The sequence below is a fragment of the Microcaecilia unicolor genome, chromosome 1 (genome assembly GCF_901765095.1).
Source record: "Microcaecilia unicolor chromosome 1, aMicUni1.1, whole genome shotgun sequence".
Classification (NCBI taxonomy): Eukaryota; Metazoa; Chordata; class Amphibia; order Gymnophiona; family Siphonopidae; genus Microcaecilia; species Microcaecilia unicolor.
This window is the reverse complement of record NC_044031.1, coordinates 437,157,095-437,182,826: the sequence shown is the minus strand read 5'-3', so window position 1 is coordinate 437,182,826 and position 25,732 is coordinate 437,157,095.

The window sequence follows — 25,732 nt, the reverse complement described above, 5'->3', positions numbered from 1 at the left end:
AATCCAAACACAATATGCAGCAATCTCAACTCACTCCCAGATAAACCCAGTCCTAGTTTCAGCTTGGGCATCCCAGACCAGTGTCTTCTCAGGTCAAGGAAAGTATTTCCTACCTGGACAATCTTTCATATACAGGCTATGGAGGCATAAACTTCAGGGTTGCTTCTCTCTCCCTAATGTCTCCTTCTAGAGACTGCAAGCCAGCTTGGATCCACATTGGAGGATTCCTTACTTGGGGGTCTCCCTGATCTGGCTGTTCCCTGAGAGTTTATCCTCCCTGGACCACACCCTCTTAGCTCTGCTTTTGCTGAGTTACTTCCCCCCAGGTAAGGAATGTGGTTTTTTAAGGTGGTTCTGCTATTAAGGGGGAGCAGTAAATTCCTAGACTTCCTCACAAAAACTTAAGCCCTAACGCAGCTTAGTAACTTCCCTCCTTAGTGGTAAACTAAAATGCTTCAACAGTAGCCCACCACTTTAGATTTACTTAGAATGAAGTAGACATAAATTTAAAACAACATGGAGCTTTCCAGCAATACTTTAAAAGTAGTTAATGTTTTATTCATACTTTGCAAATTATATTTCTGGATGAAGGGTCTATATTGCTATTAGTACTGATACCTTAGAGCATTCACCTCCATTTCTTGAGTCACCAAAAGAAGTCCTGAGCTATAATTTGGTAAGCTTAAATAAAAACCCAACGGAATCCCAAATCTTTGAGATACTTTCCATATAAAAATCTGTCTGCTGACTCTGCATTTAAGCCTGTCAAAGGAACAGAATTATTATTTTTTAAAAAATTCATTATTGCTCAAACTAAGGAGGTCTTTAAGGTATGCTAGCATTTTTAGCTTATGCTAAAAAGCTGACACTAAATGCTGAATTGCCCATGGCACTGGTTTACCTAGGGTATTTGACACCCGGGGTCGGTCATTTTTTAACACCCCTCTCCAAAATCCAGTACTAGGCACCGAGAATAGAAAACACTCAGGACTTATAGAGCAATTTTACCATACCATAAGCAGTAATTTCTTCGAGTCACACAAGGGTGTACCTAGGAAACGGAAGCATCTTAAACACCGCAGTGAGCACTAGAACATCAATTCACCTATCGTAAAACAAAGATCATCGATCCTGCACAGTCAATGCCAACTGAAAGCCATGTATTTTTCACAGACACAGATACATCCTAATCCACTATAGAATAAGTAATCATAAACTTTCTATTTAGACAAAAATTAAACTGAACCCCCAACATGCCAGATGCTGCATACAATGCAATACCATAGAAACAGAAAATGTCCCCTAGTACTGTGCAAAATATAAAGATAACAGATGTAAATTTCACCACTTTACAAATTAACAAATAGAAATAAACAAATATAGAAAATAAAATAATACCAATTTATTGGACTAATACATTTAGCTTTAAGAGGCCAAAACCTCCTTCTTCAGGTCATTACAGTATACTGTTGTTACAGTATCCTATCCTGACCTGAGGAGGGGGTTTTGTTCTCTGAAAATTAGTCAAACTGTATTAAAATTAGTCCAATAGAAAGATTACCTTATTTCCATGTTCTATTTATACAGCTTTATTAACATAGCTACAATACCACTTATCCTAAAGCAAAAATAGAAAATAATATTTACAGTTTATTGTCTCTGGTTTCTGATTTCCTCATCTTCTCTTCAATCTCTCCCATCTAGCATCTGCCTTCTCTCTCTTCCTGCCATCCAGAGTTGGCCTTCTCTCTCTCCCTTCCCCTGCCATCCAGTATCTGCTCTCTCTCTCTCTCCTGTCCCCTCCAACCACCGTCTGCCCTCTCTCTCCCTCTGCCCCTTCCAACCACTATCTGCCCTCTCTCTCCCTTCCATCTAGTGTATGCCCTCTATCTCTGCCCCTTCCATCCATCTGCCCCTGTCTGCCCTCTCTCTCCTCTTCCAACCACTCTCTGCTCTCTCTTTCCCTTCCATCCACTGTCTGCCCTTTCCCATCCATCCAGGATCTGCCCTCCCTATCTCTCCCTTCCATCCAGGATTTGTCCTCTCTTTCTCTCTCTCTGGCCCCTCTTTTCAGTCCCCAGTTCCAGCCCCATTATCCCACCTGCCCCTAGTTCCAGCACCAGCCCACTTCTCCCACCTGCCTCCCTTTTCAGACCCCAGTTGCAGCCCCATTATCCAACCAGTTCCCAGTTTCAGCTTAGTTTCAGCCCCAATCCTTTCTCCCACCAGTCCCTGAGCTTCAGCCCCAGTCACCTTCTCCCTGTCCCATTTTCAGCCCCCAGCCCCACAGTTTTAGCCCCTTCCCCTTTTTAGTCCCCAGTTCCAGAACTAGCCCCCTTATCCCACCTTCCCTCCTTTTCAGCCCCCAGTTCCAGACCCCTTCATCCACCTGCCTTACATTATGCCCCCCCTTTTCAGCCCCAGCCCCATTTGCTCATCTGCCCCCCCCCCTTTCCAGCCCAGTCTCCCACCTGCCCCTGCCCCATGCATGGTCCCATTCTCCCTCCTGCTTCTGCCCCAGGCATGGCCCCAATTCCAGCTCCAGCCCTCTTCTCCCATCTTCTTGACGGTCCCCAACTGTCTACCCTCAGCTCCCTCAACAGCTCCCTTCTCTCTGCCACCCGGCCCCCTGCAAAGCATTTTAAAAACATCTTAATTGGCAGTGTAGCGCCTCGCGTCTGCCTGTGAAAGAAGCAGATCGCCTCGGGCCTTCACTGTGTCCCACCCTCCTCTGATGTAACTTCCTATTTCCGCAAGGGCGAGACAGAGTGAGGGAAGGCCCGAGGCGATCAGCTTCTTTCATAGGCAGACGCAAGGCGCTGCATACTGGCGCTGAGCTGCAGATTCAGGCTGTTTATAAAAAATGTATTGCAGGGAGCCGGGTGGCAGAGAGAAGGGGGCTGTCGGGGGAGCTAAGGGTGGGCAGGTGGAGAGTGGGGACTGCAGCGTCAGCAGCATGAATAAAAAACAGGACAGGGTGGGAGCGGAGCATCCCTCTTTATGCTTACACCCAGGGCAGACCACCCCCATTGCCCCGTCCTTGGTACACCACTGGCCCATGGGCATCTTAGCATTTAGCACCAGCTGATTTTTAGCACGAGCTAAAAACGCTAAAGCACCTTAGTAAAAGACACCCTGAATGAGCTAGACACCCTAGTAGTCACAGTCTCTGTTAGAACAGATCCAGTTTAAAACAGTAAATTTTACTTAACTACTGTTACGGCTCACAATTAAAATTAAAATGTATTGTTTTAGACAGAATTAGCTGCTTTGTCAGAGGGGTGACTTGAATGGCAGCCTCATTAACATGAGCAATAGTGGGGGTCTTGGTTTTTTTTTTTTAAGGAAATTTTATTACTCTAGCAGGTTAAAATGCAGAAAGTCAGTGGGCAGTTTTTTAATTGAATTTCTTCAGTACAGAGACTCTCTGGTAATGTTTCATAAAATTTAATTTTGAACCAGTTTAGCCTAATCTCTTACTTATTAAGCAATTTTATAGAAATATGTTAGACTTGCTGGCAGCTATTATTTAAAAAATATTCTAATTTGTGGCCCAAGCAAGATGGCAGTTTGTAGTGTAATGTCTCATACTGATGCATGTCAGTTGATGAACTCACACTGAGGATGCTTTCCCAGTAGCAGCATTAAGTCACAGAGATAGTGCGTCAGCATGGTCTGGGCCCAGTCACAAACAGCTCACCTGATGATGGTTGTTCCCTGGTACTTCTTATCATAACTGTAGACCTTTCCTAGAAGGTGTTGGCACTATCACTCCTGGTTGGTCATCTTGCCTTCTACGTTATGAACAAGATTCTATATCATGCCTAAAAATTTGGCTGCAAAATAAAATTTGACTAAGCATAATCTATAAAGTACACCTTAATTTAGGCGTACTTTATAGAATAAGCCTACATTTCCGTGCGGTATATAGAATACGCTGAGCGGCCATGACAGCACTTAACTCTAGGTGTGGCCATTTACGCCAAGTAGAACTTGGTGTAAATACCAGCACCTAAATTAGGCACAGAGCAGGTGTATTCTATAACCCTGTGCATAGTTTTCTGGAATGCCAATAACCCACCCACACCCGTGCCCCTTTTTCAGCAGCGTGCATTAGAATTTACGCTCACCGCTTTGCAGAATACTCTCAGGGCCTTATTCTATAAAGGTTATGTTCCTAGATTTGTGCTCCTAAAATTTATGCTCCTAATTTATGAGCATAATTTATGCTTCTAAATTTATGCTCTTAAATTACGAGCATAATCTATTATGGAGCATAGAAAATGTTCCTTATTTAGGAGCATAAATTATGTTCATAAATTTAGGATCACAAATTTTAGGAAAGTAAATTTAGGAGCACAATCTTTATAGAATAAGGCCCATAGCGGGTAGTGCACATAAATTCTAATTAATGTCAATTAGTGCTGATAATTGCTTATTAAAATCCAGTTATCAGCACTGATTAACTTGTTAACTAATTAAATTACACTTCTATTAACAGAAACTTTAACCACCCACTTATGAAAACAACTTGTTGAACACACTTGTGGTTGTGAATCTATAGTGGTTATCAAGCTAATTAAAAAAGATTTGTCATGATCATAGCTTGATAACCACTATAGACTGACAACCATAAGTGTGTTCAAGAACTAATTAAGTTATGCACATTGTTATGGTATACGCATCGATTCCTGTGCAGAAATCTCAGCAAGATGTATAGAATCCAGGGGTATTTGTCTGTTGAAGTTATAGATCAATCACCAAAACATCCCGCCCAGGAAGTGAAGGAGACTGATAGACATGATTCTAATAATATGGCTTCATATATGGATGGTCTGGTCTTAAAATCTTGTTGAGATTACCCATTGAGATGCATGCCTTTATGTGCACAGACCTGACTATATCGCTGAACAACCATGTTCAGCAAGTAAAGTTATACTTTGGGGAAGAAATAGACATACAGAACCCTTGTGGTAATATCCAAAGATAATCATGAGATGGATCTCTCTGGTTCTGACTTATATTGGTTTGGATCTACCCCTCTTTGTGTACAGTGCGTTTTTTGACTTCCTAAGAAAGCTGAATTTTTCTTTTTCTTTTTTTTTCTCTTTCTTCCCCCTCCCACTTTTCTTCTGTGTGTACTAGACTGGAGTGAGTTCAAGGCATTAAAGGTTTTAACCAATTGCATAGATAGGGGGAGCGCAAGGGGAGCGGTCGCTCCCCAAACATCATCTTTTAACATTGCACTCGAGTCGAGTTTAAACTGCACTCTTTACTCCTCGCTGATATCCAATTCTGAGAAGCAGTAGTGTTTTCATAGATTACCATAGATACAGAATAAAGGGTCTCCTGAGGCAGGCCTGAGTGGCATTCTTGTAACCACAACTTGTGTTGTTGGGGTTGTAATCGGAAAGGAAGGCTTTTGCAAAAAATAATAGAGGTGCCCTGTGATTCACACTTACTGGGTGGCAGTTAAGGACTGTTTTTAACTAATTTTTTGAAAAGACATTTAACGTAGCTCTTTCTACTGGGGGAAGGTGCTCATGACAAATTTTCTACAATTGTGCTGACATTTTTTGAACCTACTGATAGCTGCTAGATTGGTGGTGACAAGACACTGGAATTGCCCTTCACTTCTGAGCATTTGGGACTAGTGTCATAAGATCCAAATGCTTTTGGATATGGAAAAATTAATCTTCATGCTGAGAGATAAGTTAATTATTTATTAGAAAACTTAGGGACCCTTTTACTGAGCCACGCTAAAATCTGGCCTGTGCTATTTTTAACGTGTGGGTTTCCCATACACTGAGGCCACTTTTAGTGCAGCAGTAAAATGGCCGCAATTTCTATTTTTCTATTCATGGCCATGTGCTAATTTCTAAACATGCCCCCCCAAGGGAAAACACACAAAAACAAACAATTGGGATATATTGGGGGGGGGGGGGGGAGGGAGAGAGCAGCATTCTTAGTAGACTGGCCACACAAACATCCCAGCAAAGCAGTGGGCACCCTAGAGGGCACTGCACTGGACTTCACATAAAAGGTTCCAGGTACACATCTTATTGTTACCCCCTTATATTGTATGGTGAGCCCTCGAAAATCTACCAAAACCTACTGTACCCAACTGTACACCATTACAATAGCCTTTATGCCAGCAGATGTCACTTTCCTGTAGGTACAGTAGGTTTTTGGTGGGTTTTGTAAGGCTCACATTTTCCACCACAAGTGTAACAGTCAGAGTGTGATAAGGGTGTGGGTCCCTTTTTTTCCAGTGCACTGCACCAATCACTAGGCTACTCCAGGACCTGCTTCCTGCTCTAATAGGACTGGCCATAACATCTGAAGGGTATCAGGCGAGTTCCCACCTAGACAGTTACCACACACCTCCCAAGACAATTCCTACCTAGGACAATTGCCCCCAGGACAATTCCCACTTAAGTGGGACAATTCCCACCAAGGACTCCCCCCTCCCCCGGTCCTTTCCCACCATCCCTAGCTATTTTTTTTAAACCAACCATAGCTTCTTTCTTGTATCGGGTCCCATAAGTTCTGGTGCTGCTTTTCTTTTAACGGCATCTGGAACAAGAAGGTTAGAGCAGCATATGAATGTACACAGAGGGCATATAATAAGAAAATAACTTTTCATAGGTAGAGAAAATATTTGTTATAAATCATAATCAGTGTGTCATTTTGAGGGGCTGAATTAGGTTGAAACCTAGTTTGGGGGTTTAGGGGGCATTGCCCTCCCCACATGAACTGCATTTTGTATTTATGTATTTACTTATTTATGACATTTAGATCTCGGATTAAACATGAAATAGGTTGAAACCTAGTTTGGGGTGTGTGGGGGACATAGTTAGAGTAGTAATTTGCTATAAATCATAATCAGTGCGTCATGTTGAGGGACTAAATTAGGTTCAAACCTACATTGTGTGTGTGTGGGGGGGGGCACTTATTTATGACATTTAGATCCCACATTAAACATGAAATAGGTTGAAACCTAGTTTGGAGGATGTGGGGGCATTGCCCCCCCCCCCCCCCCACATAAACTGCATGTCTAGATGGGGAAAGGGGTGTGTAAAAGATAATGTTGAGAGGGGGGTGAGGGGGTACTGCCCCCTCCAAACGATCTGGAAGCGAAAAGGGAGGGTGATTACTTGCCTTGTGTACTTTGTATTTTTTGGGTTATGGTTGGGAATTGTCCTCCCTGATGTTGTGGAAATTGGTTCAGTGGGAATTGTTCAGATGGGAATTGGTGGGTGGGAACTGTCCAATGGGAACTTGTCCAGTTGGGAACTGACCTAGAACCCATCTGAAACTGTCATAGAGGTTATTATGTACTATTTCTTTCTTTCTTTCTTTCTTTCTTTCTTTCTTTCTTTCTTTCTTTCTTTCTTTCTTATCGTTGGGGGGTGGGATGTAATTAGTGACCACTGAGGGAGTAAAGGGGTTTATGCCCTAATATAGTCAGTGGTCATTTGGTCATTTAGGGCACCTTACGGTCACTTAATCATGATTGAAACAGGTCCTAGACGTTTTCTATTAATGTAGAAAATCATCTTTATTTTGGTGCTACCTATGTCCACCCATGTCACACCTAAAACCTTCCCCCCAACAAACACCCTTGAAGTTTGGACGAACTGTGGAGCAAAACATCTAAATTTGGGGTATCAAACTACAACTTGGATGTTTTTGAGAGAAACACATCCTTCAGCCACCTTTTTTTTTTGGATGTGTAAGTTTATGTGTTATTCTCTTTTGAAAACGAGCTCCATCATCTCTTAAATATATATTTTCACTCTGTTATCAAAGTGATCACATACCGGTGCTTATAATTTATGCTTTATCCCTTTAGTGTCCAATGTTCCCATCAATCTGTTCCCATATGGCTTATTACGGGAACATTGGACACTAAAGGGTTAAATTAAAATAGTATTTTTAACATTTTTTTTTAATTTAGTCCATGTCTTTTTCAATTATAACTCAAGGTGAACTAAACTCAGGTACAGTAAGCATTTAGGATAGTGGAGGAGTGTCCTAGTAGTTAGAACACCCGACTTGAAATCCAGAGGTGGCTGGTTCAAATCCCATGGCTGCTCCTTGTGATTTGGGAAAGTCACTTAATCTTCCATTGCCTCAGGTACAGACTTAGGGCCCTGTTTACTAAGCCACATTTTTAGCACACGTTAACCGTGTAGGTGCCCACAATATTCCTATGGCTGCCTACACAGTTAGCATGTGCTAATTTTGTGTACCCACTAAAAATGCTAGCACGCCTTAGTAAACAGGACCCCCTAGATTGTGAGCCTTCCTGGGACAGGGAAATACCCAGTATACCTGAATGTAACTCACCTTGAACTGCTTCTGCAAAAAAGTGTGAGCAAAATCCATATAAATAAATTATGCAATCATATCTTGTGCTCATTCAGCCTTAACATTGGTTTAAAAGAAACCGGAGACAGTTGATTATTTGTAGCCCTTCCCTACAGCTAGGAGCACATATTTTAAAGGTATATCTACTGTATTCTCTTTTCCGGAACCTTATCAGCTTCCTTGCACCTACTATTACTCTGTTTTCCACTCTGTATATATTCCCGGAGTTGGTACTCTTTTCTCCGGAACCTGTAAGCCACATTGAGCCTACTGCTATGCGGGAAAATGTGGGATACAAAAGTAATAAATAAATAAATACACCTTAATGTAACATATAAGTGTGTTGCATCAACTCTATTTAGAAACATTCAGTCATATAAAGGTTTTAATTATAAAAAAGAGAAACATGTATGTACATGGGAAGATAAACATAGATAATACAGATATGTATGTATCTATATGTTTGCCACTAGGAATCTTACACTTTTGACAACTTCTCTATTGCAAATGTAGAAGAATCTCAGTAAGTACAGTTGGAATTGCTTGAGTCACCAGAGGTGTGAGCTAAGAGACAGGAGAAACCATTGACGATTAGACAAGAAATGATCAGAGCAGAAAAATGCTTCTAGAACAGTGGAAATTTGACAAAATGGAGAGACTACAACTTCCAAGAGGGAAACGGATCTTGGTGGAGGTATCTAAGAGAAGGGAAGCCAGAGACTCCGGAGGAGTGGCCTAGTGGTTAGAGTGGTGGACTTTGGTCCTAGGGAACTGGGTTCAATTCCCACTGCAGGCATAGGTGGCTCCTTGTGACTCTGGGCAAGTCACTTAACCCTCCATTGCCCCAGGTACAAATAAAGTACCTAAGCCACATTGAGCCTGCCATGAGTGGGAAAGCACAGGGTACAAATAAAAAAAAAAATAATAATAATAAATACCTTGCTACTTAAGGAAGCAGAACAAGTGAGAATAAAAGGCAGGTTCAGATAGGAGAGATGCAGAACAGACCAGAGCACCAAGGAACAGTAAGAGAAAAAGAGTGGCTGTGGTGTGGGGTTTTCTTATTTTGTTGATTAAGGGGGGGAGGTGAAGTTATTAATCTGGGCTTCCATTAAGATGAGTTATTTTATCACAAGTCATATTATTTTATCACAGGGCCTCAATACATAAAATGGGACCCTGTGCTAAAATAGCATAATTTGTGGTAAAATAACCCACCTTTACAGTCTTCCACATTGACAACTCCCCCCCTAAGGTTAATAAATCAGCACAAACCAGTAAAGAAGACTATAACGTTATACCTTTTCATCACACTAATTTAATACACTCTTGACTAGCTTTTGGGAGCTAAAATCACATTCCTAAGATCAGGGGAATTAAAGAAAGATAGGCAAGAATTTATGTAACCATGATCCTAGAAGAAGAAAGAGAAAACCCAGGCTGCAAGTGGGTGGTGGCAGAGAAAGGCAGAACTCCAGATGAGTTCTGGTTCCTTTATTTTGCTGGAACTGTGCAGCTGTTACAACCTAAATGTAGCTTTGCAGGAATAAGAATCCTGGTTTGGATTTACTTTGCTGGGAAGCTGTAGGGTAAAAGTATTGGTTTGCTAGAAACATTGTAGAGGTTGCATTTAAAAGATAGCACACAGGAATTATTACTACTACTATAATTTCTATAACGCTACTAGACATAATAAATGCTGTACACTAAACATGTATGAGACAGCCCCTGATAGGGGGGAGCAGGGGAGGACAAGATTCCCCAGGCCCAGCCTGCAAGGACGGCCTGGCACCACTGCCAGGGTCTTTTCTTTTGTGCCAGTACAGTGTACTGGCACCTTTTTTACCTGCTCCTTGTTGCAAGTATCGTTATGGGTATGATCCTGTTTCCCTCTCTGCTGCTTGTTAAGCTCTAGAACTTATTGCCAGAGGATGTGGTAATGACAGTTAGAATATCTGGGTTTAAAAAAGGTTTGGACAAGTTACTGGAGGTAAAGTTCATAGTCTGTTACTGAGATGGAGATGGGGGAAGCCAGTCACGTAAGGTCCTCTTGCAATTTTTCAGTCCTCTTGTGATTTAAAAACTTTGAATAACTTTGAGGGGCATAATCGAACAGAAACGCCTATCTCCATGGGCGTTTATCTCCGAGAACGGGTCCGTGAAGGGGCGGACCGAATCGTATTTTCGAAAAAACATGGACGTTTATCTTTTTTTGAGCTGGGCGTTTTTGTTTTTCAGTGATAATGGAAACCGAAAACGCCCAGCTCAAAAACGAATAACTCCAAGACATTTATTCGTGGGAGGGGCCAGGATTCGTACTGCACTGGTCCACCTCACATGCCAGGACACCAACCGGGCACCCTAGGGGGCACTTTTACAAAAAAAACAAAAAAAGGTAAAACAGCTCCCAGGTGCATAGCACCCTTCCCTTGGGTGTTGAGCCCCCAAAATCCCCCTCAAAACCCACTGCCCACAAGTCTACACCATTACTATAGCCCTAAGGGGTGAAGGGGGGCACCTACACGTGGGTACAGTGGGTTTGGGGGGCGGTTTGGAGGGCTCCCATTTACCAGCACAAGTGTAACAGGTGGGGGGGGGGATGAGCCTGGGTCCACCTGCCTGAAGTCCACTGCTCCAGTGACCTGCATACTGCTGCCAGGGAGGTGGGTATGACATTTGAGGGTGAAAATAAAAAGTTGTGAAACGGCATATTTTGTGGTGGGAGGGGGTTCGTGACCACTGGGGGAGTCAGGGGAGGTCATCCCCGATTCCCTCCAGTGGTCATCTGGTCATTTAGGGCACTTTTTGGGGCCTTATTCGTGGAAAAACAGGGTCCAGGAAAAGTGCCCTAAATTCTCGCTAAAAACGCATATTTTTTTTCCATTATCGGCGAAAGGCGCCCATCTCTGATCGGCAGATAACCACGCCCCAGTTCCGCCTTCACCACGCCTTCGACACGCCCCCATCAACGTTGTCCGCATCCGCAACGGAGTGCAGTTGAAAACGTCCAAATTCGGCTTTTGATTATACCGCTTTATTCGTTTTGGGGAGATAAACGTCTATCTCCCGATTTGGGTCACAATATAGGCGTTTTTCTCTTTCGATTATAAGCAGGCTAGTGTTCTCAGCAAATGTAATTACCTCACTAGTTATTCCTGTATCTAGCCCATTTGTAATTATGTTAAAAATCATCAGTCCCTGCACAGACCCCTGGAGAATCCCACTATTTACTCTTCTCCTTTGAGAATAATGACCATTTAGCCCTACTCTCTGTTTTCTATCTTTTAACCAGTTATCAAACCACAATATGAGTTTACCTCCTAACCCATGACTTTCTAATTTCCTCGGGTGTCTTTCATGAGGTACTTTGTCAAATGCCTTTTGAAAATCCAGATACACAACATTGCCCAGCTCACCTTTATCCTCATGTTTATTTACCCTTTCAAAGGAATGCAGTAAATTGGTGAGGTATGATTTCCCTTGTCTAAATCCATGTTGGCTTTGTCTCATTAGTCCAATTAATCAATGCTTATGTATATGCAATCCTCAGAAATGAGATGCAGAGAATCTTCTGAAGTGAATGTTGGAAAAGATAGTAAAACCAAAATAGACTACACTAGGTATGCTTTAGGATGTCTTGAATAGATGGGAAAAGCAATAACCATTGTTCTAGTTGTTTGAGGAGCATATTATAGATACTCAAACTGTGATAATCCTCTAACAAAAGAAGTTTCAAGAAGGAATGACAGTTGGCATTCTAACTGATATAGTTGGACAGGTAAGGGAAGGGAAAGCATATGGACTTACTTTGATAAGATGAATGCAAGTGTGTTGCAGTGTGCTTTGTTGTTTATGTGTGTGTGTGAACATATTTTTGACAAGGATAGCAGGTTGGCCTCAGGACGTGGATGACAAGAATCGCCCCATATTTGATGAGTGAAGTCCATGAGGCTTATAGGGCTCTGACTCTGAAATAGAGTGCAGATTATGATGTAGTCAAAGCAGCAATAAAAAGACGAGCTGGTCTTACCAATGAGGGATATCATAAGAAAATTTAGAATAATAAAATTTGCTTTAAAATTGATACTATCCTCCGGATTGCTTTGGAAATTTGCCTCTGTATAGTGCGGCCGGAGTTACACATTCAAATCAGGTCATATTCTGAATTATTTATCTTAACAAGCCAATCAGCGCTGATAGCTGCCACTTCATGGGCAATTATTGACACTAATTGGCATTAATTAGAATTTATGCACAGAACTTGCTAATTGTATTCTGTAAAGTTCTGCATGCAAATTCTAAGATGCAGAACCAAAAAGGAGGCATGGCCATGGGCGTGGAATGGGGAGGTCATTAGCATTTCTAAAATCTATCCATACTGATAATAGAATACGCCCACTCCATGTCTAACAGTCGCTGGCACTTACACTAAGTTTCACTTGGCGTAAATACCTGTGATTAAGTTTAGTCACGTGAATGGGCGCTAGACGTATTCTATAAACCGCACCTAACTTTAGGTGTACTTTATAGAATATGCCTAAGTGTATTTTTTTTCAGCGCCAAATTTTATGGTACCATATATAGAATCCGGTCGTATAGGTGTTACCCAGTCACTCTATGACAGTTTTAAAACAGCATCCATTGCAAGACTTTCACCATTCGATGGATGTTGTATGGAACAGAACGGGCTTTGTAAAATTTTGACCGTGCAGTTCTTAATAGAAATTTTAACCTTATCTCTTCTTTGAATACCCCTGTGGTATGCATTGAGCTTTCAGCTACTGTTCTTCCTCATTTGAAGTATCCACTGCTATAGAATATACAATTTTAATAGATTTCCAGTCAATATGGCATTTTATATAACTATTCTCATATTACAATGTTGGTCCATCATTTTTAATAATATGTAAGACTAGGACACATTTTGAATTTTGTAATTCCAAATTCAATTTCAGTGTATATTTTTAGTAATAGTGGCGTTTTCTGTAACTGCCTGTCTTTAAATTGTTTTCCAAGCTCTGAGTGGTCTATAACTGACAGTGCAGATCCAGTATTCAGTTCCATCTTTCTAGGTTTTCCTGCTACTGTGGTGTCAGTCAACTGGCTGCTCTATTCCCTGTGTCAGTATGATACACTTGTACACTTGCAAGTCCACTGTGGACATCTCCAACACTTTCAGTTTGTCAGCATCATGAACACTAGAAATATTTTGTTTGAAAGACAATCACTGTTGTTATTTCATCTTAACACTTGAGTATGTCCCTTTTTGTGTTATGTCCTACAATAGATATCTTTAAAATGTTAACGTTAATCATGAAAAACTTTTCCACACCTTTGCAGAGTCTGCCTTTTGTTTCTCTCAGGCCATATTTTGTGCAGCTCTGGTTCAACTATTTCTGTTTGCCCTCTTGTCTGCAATTCTTCTGTGCTTTTAGTAGCAGTCACCTTTGCTTCCTTAATTTCTACTGATCTTTTGAAAGTAATGTTTTCTTCAGTAAATCTCTTTTGTACACTTTCAGATAGATGACAAGGAGGGGGGGGGGGAGGCATCCCAAAGCTGGAGATTTACCCCAGAATGATGGAGAATGCTGGATATTTTTCTTGTGGGCTCCAGCCATGTCTAAAACCAGATCTGGCAGATGTACATGCCAAAAAATGAATATCCAAATCAATAAATAGAAAATAAAATTATTTTGTCTACCTTTCTTGTCTAGTCATTATATTTTTTCTTATCATTTGGTCCCAGCATCTGGTTTCTGCTTTCATTTCCTCTGTCTTTTCTTAACTGTCTTGCCAGGGTCTCCTTTTCCATTTGGCATTTTTTTCCTTTCCGTGTCAACCATCTATCTTTTCTCTGTGTCCCTATCCACCTTGCCAAGCAATGCCCCTGTATCTCTGTCTCTATCCTCCCAATATGTTGTGCATATCCCCTTTCTCTGACCCTGCTCTTGTCCTGTGCAATATAAAATTTCCTTTCTGCCCCCCTCCAAGGCCAGCAACTCTCCCTCTCCTCCCTGTTCTGTTTTTCTCCCCAGGGGCCCAGCAAGTGTTCCTTTCTCTCCAGCACCTCTCCCTCTTTTTTTTTTTTTCCTTTGCTGGTCGGCATATCTTCTATCCCCCCTCCCAATGCCCCAGTATCTATTTCTTTCTTCCCTCCCCTCACTGTCCAGTCATCTCTTCTGCTCCTCCTTCACATACCCCCACCATTCCAGCATCTCTTTCTCTCTTCCCCTCCATCCCAGCTTCTCTTTCTATCTCCTCCTCCCCAAACACTTTCTCTCTCCCTTGCCTTCCCTTACCCAACTCCTGTGGCTCAGCATCTTTTACTTTCCACCCCCCCCCCCCCCCACCCCCAAATGGTCTTCCAAACTTGCTTGGACCTGGTAGTGCTGAACAGATGCTGCTTCTGGCTGGTCCAACCTCTTTCTTCTGCCTCATCCTGCCTCTTTTGACACAACTTCTAGTTTCTGGGGGTGAGGCGAGGCAGAAGAAAGGCCTTATGCAGGCTGGAATCTGTCTCTCAGCAGCACTACTGGCCACACGCAAGTTTGGAGGACCATGGAGTAGTAGAAGGAGAGAGATACCAGGCCAAGAAAAAAGGGAAAGGAAATTGAAACGACAGATGCCAAATTAATGGCTAGAGAAGAAGGGGAGGGAAATTGATGCAACATATGCTAAATCACTGGCGGGGAGCAGGAAGATAATACATGAGATCACGGCAGACAGACACGTGAGCAGGAGAAAGAGCCTGAATGCATGTGTCACACACCAAATACATGTGATCTGGCAATTCTCCTAAGTGCATTGTTTTTTTAAGTTAGAGCATTTTGCTAGTTTCCTTAACTCTGGTGCATAACAAGAAACAGTTTTATTTTTGATTTCATCCTTTTTATGAAATCTGAATCTGCTATCACAAGAAGCTTTGGTGACATGTGCTCTTGTCGTACACAATCTCCCTTAAAGCTCTGAGAATATAGTTTCTCTAGAGCTGTTGAACTGCACACTAAGCTGAAAGTCTATGTTTATTACAGAGAGCAGTGCCGCCAACATGTTTCTCAGACAGAATCCCATTTATTTATTTATTTGGATTTTTGTTCACACCTTTTTCTGTAGTAGCTCAAGGTGAGTTACATTCAGGTACACTAGGTAGTTCCCTGTCCCAGGAGGGCTCACAATCTAAGTTTGTACCTAAGGCAATGGAGGGTTAAGTCATTTGCCCAACATCACAAGGAGAAGCAATGGGATTTGAACCGGCCACCCCTGGATGTCAAGACTGGTGCTCTAACCACTAGGCCACTCCACTCCAATGTGTAAATTTACCTCAAAGTACTATTCTAGCCTCTGTATATATTTAGGCCAGGTCTCCAGAGCACTCTCAGAGGCTTCCATTTTTCCTAGTCACCTCTGCACTTATATTAATAAGACTTGTTTAGCCTATCCTGACTATGGTGAGACATGTTAAATTTATGCATTCCTTTGATCACCAATCCCACTCTCTTCATCAACTGTGGTATGCAGAGACTTAAGACTTAAGTTTAGCTTGTATCCATGGGTACCAACAATATAAAATTATAAAAAGTATTACAAAAATTACACATAACCATAATATTAGGGAAATAAATATCAATAATAAGAATGATAAAATAACACAAATTTATGTAGTAAAATGATAAATAATTTTGCTATAGCTTTGATTTACCAACCTAATGGAGCTGGAGAAAGTCTTCCTGGGTTATTTTACTGTAGATACTTTACATACATTCTTATATTCCACAATTACACATTTAGGGCTCCTTTTACTAAGCCCAATGCGGGCTTACCACTCACTCACTATACAAGAAGTACTGCCAGGCTACCGCAGCAGCCCAGCAGTACTTCCCACCCTTAACGCACCGTCATTTCTGGAGTGTACCCGGTGGTAATCAAGCAGTGCTGTGCACTGCTCGGCTACCACCTGGTTGATGTGGGAGCCCTTACTGCCCCCTCAGTGGGTGGCAGTAAAGGCTCCCCCCCCAAAAAAAAGGGCCATGCAGCAAGTGCTTTACTTGCTGCATGGCCATTTCCTGCAGGAAGGCGAGACTTCCTTTTTACCAACTGCGGTAAGAGGGGGCCTCAGTGCACGTGTAAAGCATGCGCTGACACCAGCGCTGGCCCCTTTTTACCGCAGCTTGGTAAAAGGGGCCCTTAGAACTGTAGGATCACTGGCAGCTTGGTGCATGGCAAATTGGCCCTACCGCTGGGCTTACCCAAGAGCATGGCAGTAGGGCCAATTTTTTAAATTATTATTTATTTATAGCAATTTTAAAATTATAATCAAGCATAACTTGTTTGAAAAGCATTTTCCATTATACATTTAAGAACATTAAAAATAAAGAAACAAAAATGAAAGTCCTCACTCAAGTCCACTATATATGATTCAAGATGTTAGGAAAAATGGAATTATGTTCAAAACAACAATTTTAAAGAAATTGGTATGAGGGGTTTGCAGGTTACACTGTTCGGTATTATATTAATCTATATTACAGGAAAGATGACACTTTTAACCAGTGGTGTGCTGGTAAATGTTTAACAACAGGCTCTCTCCCCGGTCCCCCTCTGCGCCCCCCCTGTCCCCCTCTGCGCCCTCCGTCCTCCTCTGTGCCCCCCCCCCAAATTGCAGAGCTGACTATAGCCGGGGAGAGAGCCTGGGGGGGTGGCAATGCATTATCTAGGAAACAAAAATTAAATGATCCCAGGTTCCAATCTAATTCATGTTTAATGTGGGATAAAATGCCATAAATAAGTAAATAAATATAAACTTTTAATGTTGAGCACCTGATTCTCAAAGTGAACATATTCCAAACACTATAATGAAAATAAAATGATTTTTTTTCTACCTTTGTTGTCTGGTGACTGTTTTTCTGATCATGCTGGCCCAGTATCCGATTCTGCTATCTGTTCTCTTAACTCCGTTTCCAGGGCTTCCTTTCCATTTATTTCTTTCCATTTCTCCTTTCTTCTTTATTTCGGGTCCTCAGCTTCTGCCTATTTTCTTCATCCATGTGCAGTTTTTCTCCTCTCTTCCTTTTCCCTCATCTCATATCCTTCCTCACTCTTCTCTCCCCTCCATCCATGTCCAGCATTTCTTCTCTTCTCCTCTCCCCTGCCCTGTATGCACCCATGCCCAGCAGTGACCCTTCTTTCCCCTGCCCTCCATCCACCCATGCCCAGTAGTGACTCTTCTTTCCCCTGTCCTCCATCCACCCATGCCCAGCAGTGACCCTCCTCTCCCCTGCCCTCCATCCACCCATGCCCAGCAGTGACCCTAATCTCCCCTGCCCTCCATCCACCCATGTCCAGCAGTGACCCTAATCTCCCCTGCCCTCCATCCACCCATGCCCAGCAGTGACCCTTCTTTCCCCTGTCCTCCATCCACCTATGCCCAGCAGTGACCCTCCTCTCTCCTGCCCTCCATCCACCCATGCCCAGCAATGACCCTTCTTTCCCCTGTCCTCCATCCACCCATACCCAGCAGTGACCCTTCTCTCCCCTGCCCTCCATCCACCCATGCCCAGCAGTGACCCTTCTTTCCCCTGTCCTCCATCCACCCATGCCCAGGACTCCCTCCTCTCCCCTGCCCTCCATCCACCCATGCCCAGGGACTCCCTTCTCTCCCCTGCCACCCCTCCCGCGTTGTTCACCGGCGAATTCTCCTCTCTCCCTCCCTCCGGATCCGTACCTCACCGACCTGACTCTTTTAATTCTTTGGCGGGGCAGGCAATCTTGTCTGCCCGCTACCAGCACTGACTCTCCCCTGCCAGTTCGCGCTTCAAAATGGCTGCCGAGACTTCAGTAGAAGTCTCGCGAGGCCGCCTCTGGAAGTCTCGGCAGCCATTTTTAAAGCACAAACCGGCAGGGGAGAGTCAGCGCTGGTAGCGGGCAGACAAGATTGCCTGCCCCGCCGAAGAATTAGAAGAGTCAGGTGAGGGACCGGATCGGGCGGGTGGGAGGGAGGAGAGCCGGCTCGCAGTGGGAAAGAACCGGCTCGCAAGTCAGTACAAAATGTAACAACCGGCTCTTGCGAGCCGGTGCGAGCCGGCTCCAGCACACCACTGCTTTTAACCCTCATTACTTTGCCTAGATGCTAAAAATGCAGTTAGCTGAGCTGGGTCAAAAAAACCCATGTTTAAACGATTGGTATTTCACCACACATTTACATGGAAACCAAAGAAAAAAGATTCACCCGGCTGAAGGACCCCAGGTTTCATCAAAAGAAATTGTTTTTGTCGCTTTTGCGTATCCCTAGAGATGTAGGGATATCAGGAAATATTTGTACTTTTTGACCAAGAAACAGTTTATCCTTGTTTTTAAAATACATTGTCATTAACCAAGATTTATCTGGAGCCAATGCTACCATCACTATTAATGTTGTTGAAATAACAGGGTCATTATCTGATGACTCAAGTAGTTCAGAAATGTTCAAATCTAGCTCTTGTTCTTGTTTTCTCTGGCCATTTTGGTCAGAGAGTGGCAAGTAATATACCTGGGAGAAAGGGGGGATAATCTTTTCCTTCACTCCAAAAATCTCTATAAGGTATCTTTTTAACATCTCTCTAGGAAATTTAGTAAGTTGTTTGGGGAAGTTCAAGAAACGGAGGTTATTACTCCTAGCAGAGTTCTCGAGAGCTTCAGTTTTTCTTCTCAAGGAAACCAAATCCTTTATCACAGATTCCTGTTGAGTTTGCAGTTTTTTAACTTCCAATGCCATTTTTATATCTGATTGTTCAAACCTTTCTACTTTAAGATCCAAAGCTTTTGTATTCTGTTCAATAATCAACATGTCCTGATTCAGTTTTTCTATCTGTGGGGAGAGTGATTTCCCTAAGTCCACTATTAGGGTCAAAAGAGAGTCTAGAGTCACTTCAGTTGGCTTACTAATATCAAAAGAAAATTGTGCGGGTAGTACCTCTTTCTCCGTTGTTATCTCCAAGTTCAGACTTGCAGTTTCTTCCACCTTACATGTTACAGGTGTTGTCGATGTTCCCATCTGGGACTTCAGCTCAACGACGGTCCGATCTAACCCCTCCCGTCTCTGTTCGCCTGCACCATTCTTGGAAAGCAGGTTCAAAGACGCCTCTGTTGGTGTGTTGCAACTCATTGGTTGAGGTGTGGTTTCCTTGTGTCGGGGCTGAGCATCAGCTCTAGCCCAAGAGACACTTCCAGGCCTCCATTTGCTCCGGAGCGGGTCACCGGGCTGCCTTCCGACATATTTGATACCGGTGTAGATAGAATAATAGCGGTCTGAAGAAATGGCAGAATATCTTCAGATGTAAGAGCCTGCTGTTGCGGGGCATTGGAGGCTGAATGACCCTGTCTCTTCGGCATCTCAATAGGAAGATTACTTCAGAGAGCTAAACAAGTGCGACCTGCTAGCACCTCAACACCGCGGCCATCTTGAATCTCACCCCAGTAGGGCCAATTTTTAACTGAGTTTTGGACATCCTGCATGAATGATGTTACTGTATTCCAGCATAGCAAGAAGAAGACCCTGGACTACAATATGAAAAACAGATACATACAAGAGACTGTAAATTCACCTTGTTTCCTCAGAAGTAAAAATGATTTTCTCATGAATAAACTAATCTAGGAATCCAACTTCAATGATCCCAATAATGTTATTCCCAGAATTCTAATATTGTTTTCAAAAATGAAATGAGGCTTACTTAATTTAAGAATGTCATCATCTCAAATGTCATGATGGCCCAATAATAAGAACTTTTTTTCTCCATATTTAACTTTAATCTATGATTGGAAGTCCAATTTTCTACATAATAAAGGCAATCTCTAATTTTAAGTGACGTATCTTCTGCTATCTGGTAAATGGGAATAAAGATTATGATGTCATCATCATTGCTAAAATTTTTCAACCCCATAAAATCCTAAATGGAACATAATGATGATGAAGAGAAATGAGGAAGAAAGATGCTAAAGAAATAGGGTTGCCATACATCCTCTTAAGAGGACATGTCCTCCTTTTGACATTTTCAGATATGTCTTCCAGGTTTGTTTCTAATATTTTAGGAAAATATCCTCTTTTTCTTTTATGTGCCTATGACCAACACTCCTACCCACATAGAGGCCCTTTTACTATGGTGCATAGGTACCTACATGCATCCAACGTGCATCAGATTGGCACTACTGCCTAGCTACCGTGTGCCCGGGTGCTAATTCCATTTTTAGCGCGTCCAAAACACGCAGCAGAGAATATTTTCTATTTTCTACCGTGTGGTGCTTACCTAGTGGTAATCGGCAGTTTATGCAAGTTGAACCTTTACCTCCCATTTTGCGCATGAGATCTTACCACTAAGTCAGTGGGTGGCAGTAAGATCTCAGGACAAAAATGGATGTGCTCTAGTTTTAATTTTGCCGCACGTCCATTTCCCAGCACAAAAAATGCCTTTTTTCCTAGGCACGCTAAGGAAATGGACCATTGTGCATCAAAAGCACCCGCCTACACCAGCACAGGCGACTTTTAAGCACGCCTTAGTAGAAGGGCCCCATAAAGAGAGAAACCATCTCTAGTTTATTAGTCAGTTTGGACACATGGGGATGCTAAAGAGAAAGAAAGGCGTTGCTGATCTCCTCTCTGTTTCCCTGCTGGCTGAATCTGTAAAAGAAAATTTCTTCATGCAGCACAAATTCAAGCATATGTCATGCAATGACTTTCACACATATCTTGGAAACCAGCCAAAGTTGTTGAGGGATACCTGCTGCTCTTCTGATAAGTACACTTGGGCTCAGACTCAGTCAAACTCAAATCTGGAAGTTTTTGAAAAGTAGATTATTCGCTACTGCTGTTCATGTGTTCATAAACTAAAAGTAATTTACACATTTGTTACAATTAAATATGTTTTTAGCAAAAGTAGCAACCATTTTCATTTTTTTGTATTCTCATTTTTTGGCTCCACACTACTACTGCTACTTTTCATTTCTATACAGGGTTATTTCTTCAACTTCTTATAAACTATAGAAAATGTTTTAACTTATACTGTACATTTCACATGGTGAAAGAGCCAGTTCTGCCACCCAAGTAACTACTACTACTATTTAGCATTTCTATAGCGCTACAAGGTGTACGCAGCACTGCACAAACATAGAAGAAAGACAGTCCCTGCTCAAAGAGCTTACAATCTAATAGACAAAAATAAAGTAAGCAAATCAAATCAATTAATGTGAACGGGAAGGAAGAGAGGAGGGTAGGTGGAGGCGAGTGGTTACAAGTGGTTACGAGTCAAAAGCAATGTTAAAGAGGTGGGCTTTCAGTCTAGATTTAAAGGTGGCCAAGGATGGGGCAAGACGTAGGGGCTCAGGAAGTTTATTCCAGGCGTAGAGTGCAGCGAGACAGAAGGCGCGAAGTCTGGAGTTGGCAGTAGTGGAGAAGGGAACAGATAAGAAGGATTTATCCATGGAGCGGAGTGCACGGGAAGGGGTGTAGGGAAGGATGAGTGTGGAGAGATACTGGGGAGCAGCAGAGTGAGTACATTTATATGTTAGTAGAAGTAACTGAGGGAGTCCTTTACCACACTAATGCTTTTAGCTCCTGGTAAAAATCAGCTGGCGGTAAATGTTGAGATGCCCTTAGGAATATATTGGGCGTCTCAGCATTTACTGCCAGACGATTCTTACCGTGAGCTAAACACAGTAGCGCGATTTTGTAAAAGATCCACTGAGCTAAGAAAACTATTTGAGCAGGTAGCATGAAAAGGAAATGCTACTCTCCCATAGAAAAGCCATCCCCGCTACAAAGTGCTGCCATCAGTCAGAGGATGTTAAAGTTCCCACAGAGCAACTGCAGTAAACAGCCAGATAATAGGAATGGGCTGTCATTTGAAAAAAAGCAGAAAAAAAAGCATGAAAATTCATGTGTTTTTTTTCATTTGCCAATAAAAGTGTGCTATTGCTCATGTGTGAACCTCTGTGCATACATGAACCAATACACATGTGTGAATACCATGTGCATACACATGCTATTAGGAAAAGTGTGTGCACTTTTTCAGAAAGAGTACGCATTTTTCCAAATAGGGCACACTCTTTCAAATGAATGCTTACTATGGAGCCTTTTTACTAAGGTGTGTTAGGCCTAACGTGGGCCTACCACATCATAAAAGAGCACTACTGCAGGATGCACTGAGGCGTCCCGTGGAAGTTTTCCGTTTAAAGCCAGATTCTATATAAGGCCGTGAAAAAATCTACACAGTTAACATTTCCGCCTAAGCATGTTCTATAAGCAGCACATAGATTTAGGTGCAATGTATAGAATACGCTTAGCTGATATCCCAGCGCCTAAAACTACACACCTCCATTTACACCAACAAAAATGTTATGCGCACTGGGACATAATCTATAACTACATGCAGAAATTTTGGAACACCCACGAAACGCCCATTTCCCTGCCCGTAACCATGCCCCTTTTGAACTGTGTGCATTAGAATTTTAGGCACAGGTCATTACAGAATACGCTTAGCAAGTTGTGCGCGTAAATTCTAATTATTACCAATTAGTGCACATTATTGCATGTTAAGTGCTGCTATCAATGCTGATTAGCTTGTTAGGCCAATTAAATTACATGGGTTGTTACAGAATACGCTTGGATTTTGATGCAGAAAAATCAAGGGGTAAGTGTGTGATTGAAAAGGGAGGGGCACGGGTAGGTCGGGGGCATTCACTAGAGGTGTGTGCAGTATTATGGAATTTGCGGGATCTGAACCTAAGATACACATGAGGATTTACACCAGCCTTAAGTTATGCGTGTTGTTATAGAATATGCCTGGATTTTGGCGCAGATCTCTAGGCACGTTACATAGAATCCAGCAGTTAACTTGTACTAATCTTATGCTAGAAAACATTTTTTATTTTCCAGCATGGGAGGCATACCCATGGGTGGAGAGTAGGCGTGCCTGCATAAATCGGGTAGCGTGAGCACTACCCGATTAGCACAGGATTAGCATGGGAGCCCTTACCACCTCCAAAATAGGTGGCGGTAAAGGCTCCTGCATTAATGGTGATGTGCTAGTGGGGGAATTAGCGCATGGTCATTACAAAATTTATGGCAAGGCGGACATTTTAGCGCCATGCTAAAAGTGGCCGCAGCGTGTGGAAAACGCACACGCTGACAACAGTACCAGCCACTTTTTAGCACAGCTTGGTTAAAGGATTCCTATATGACTTCGCTCCTGTGACAAAAAATGCCCCACCCAAAAAAAAAAGATCAAAACAAACATTTCCAGAAATGACATTATACTCAGATTTTCTAGATGCCTATCCCTTCCAGATATGACAGTTTTAGATGTATTTTATTTGTATTTGTTTCTTATAGGGTTGTTTTTGAAATGCACAATCTTATAACAGCAATATGAATAGCTATCCTCCCCTCCCTCTCTCAAAAAAAAAGAAGCGTGAACAGGAAAAACATAGCATTATCAATATTTAGACATTCTCATTTAATCAATAGGACAGTTTTTGCTTAATTAAAAGAGAGGGCTTTCTCCTTGTATAAAAATCCCTCTTAGTATTTCTTTATCTTGGATAAAATCTGTCTGGATGCTTTAACACTAATGTAGGAAAAAAGCAGGTCTGTGCTATTTTGTAACAGCTCAGCCTTGACTCTTGGGAGGATCAAGACAGCTGTAGGTTATTATTGTGAGTTGATTGTACCCTGGCTGTCTCTATTGTGTTTAAAGCTCTTAGAGTGTCCCCAGACAACAGTCTCAGGGTCAAGTTCCAGAGGCTGCTAGAGGTGTTTTCTTCCACCTATCTCTGAACTGAGATTCAGAATTTAATGTTTTATTAAAACCCTTACTGTGGCTAGAAGCCAGGAAATACTTTTATTCACTCCCATACCAGGAGCCCTAACTGACTCTATTGTCCTTCAATTGTTTTGTTTTGCATCAAATGTTGCCTTGTTGGTAACATTACCAGCTCAGTTCTTTTGATGTCTTTGGTTCCTGGATTCCTTTGCAAGAGAAAACCAGTAGAATTTTCTAGAACTGAGGTAATAGGGGGGACCCTTTTACAAAAGCACATAAGGGCCTATGTGGATCCAGCGCACACCAAATCAGCAATACTGCCCGGCTACCGCATGCCCTGAGCAGTAATTCTGAATTTGGCGCACGCCAAAAATACGCGGTAGAAAATATTTTCTACCATGCGGTGCTTACTCAGCGGTAAACGGCAGTGGATGCGTGCTGCATACCTACCATCCGATTAGCACGTGAGACCTTACCGTTAAGTCAATGATTGGCAGTAAGGTCTCAGGCTGAAAATGGATTTTATTTATTTATTTGTTTCATTTGTATCCCACATTTTCCCCACTTATTTGCAGGCTCAATGTGGCTTACAATGTGCAATGTTATTTATTTTGCCACACATCCATTTTCCAGCCCCTTTAAAAAAAGGACCTTTTTCCAGGATGTGGCAAAAACTGGCCTGGCACAGGCCCAAAAGATGTTCTCGCACTGCCGCAGGCCACTTTTTGCCGTGGCTCAGTAAAAGGGCCCCATGGTGTCTTAGACTGCAGTGCTGAATCCATGTCACTAGGAAGAAGTACCCAACTGATCCTAAAGGGGAGAACCATTCCCTGATGTTTAATCCAAGATTCAAGTAAGGCAACATTTGATGTAAAGCAAAACAATTCAAGGACAATAGAGTCACTAGTGCTCCTGGTTTCAAAAAAAGTTGGAAAACGATCTGGCGACAGATTTCATAGCTTAATAGCAAATCGGGGGGGGGGGGGGGGGGGCTCTTTTACAAAGCATCAGTAAGTCCAATGTGGGCTTACAAAAGCTAAATCTAGACTACTGCTGGCCGAACATGGCTGCTGCTGGTAGTTCCACCCCTAGCATGTGCCATTTTTTTTTTTTTTTGGGGGGGGGGAAAGAAACCCCACCTGAAATGTCTTGCGTGGCGGTAACCCAGTGGTAATCAGGCATCGCCGCACAGTAAGTGCCGGGTTACTGTAGGAGCCCTTATTGCCACCTCAATGGGTGGCAGTAAGGCCTCCCTGCTGCATGGCCACATTGCAAGAGTTCTCTTACCATATGGCCATGTTTGTCTGGGGGCTTTTTACTTGCTGTGGTAAAAAAAAAAAGGCCCTGGCAAGTGGGAAAAATGGACCCCACTGCTAGCGCAGGGCCCTTTTTTCCACATCTTGGTAAAAGGACCCCCAAATGATAAAAAATATTCAATTTGTTTTAAATATGCTGCCAGTCAGTTTCATGGTTATCCCTTATTCTTATTTGAAAAGGCAAATACCAGTAACTGTTCTGTATCATTTATATTTGTATAAACTTATCATACTCCCTCTTTATCATTTCTTCTTTAT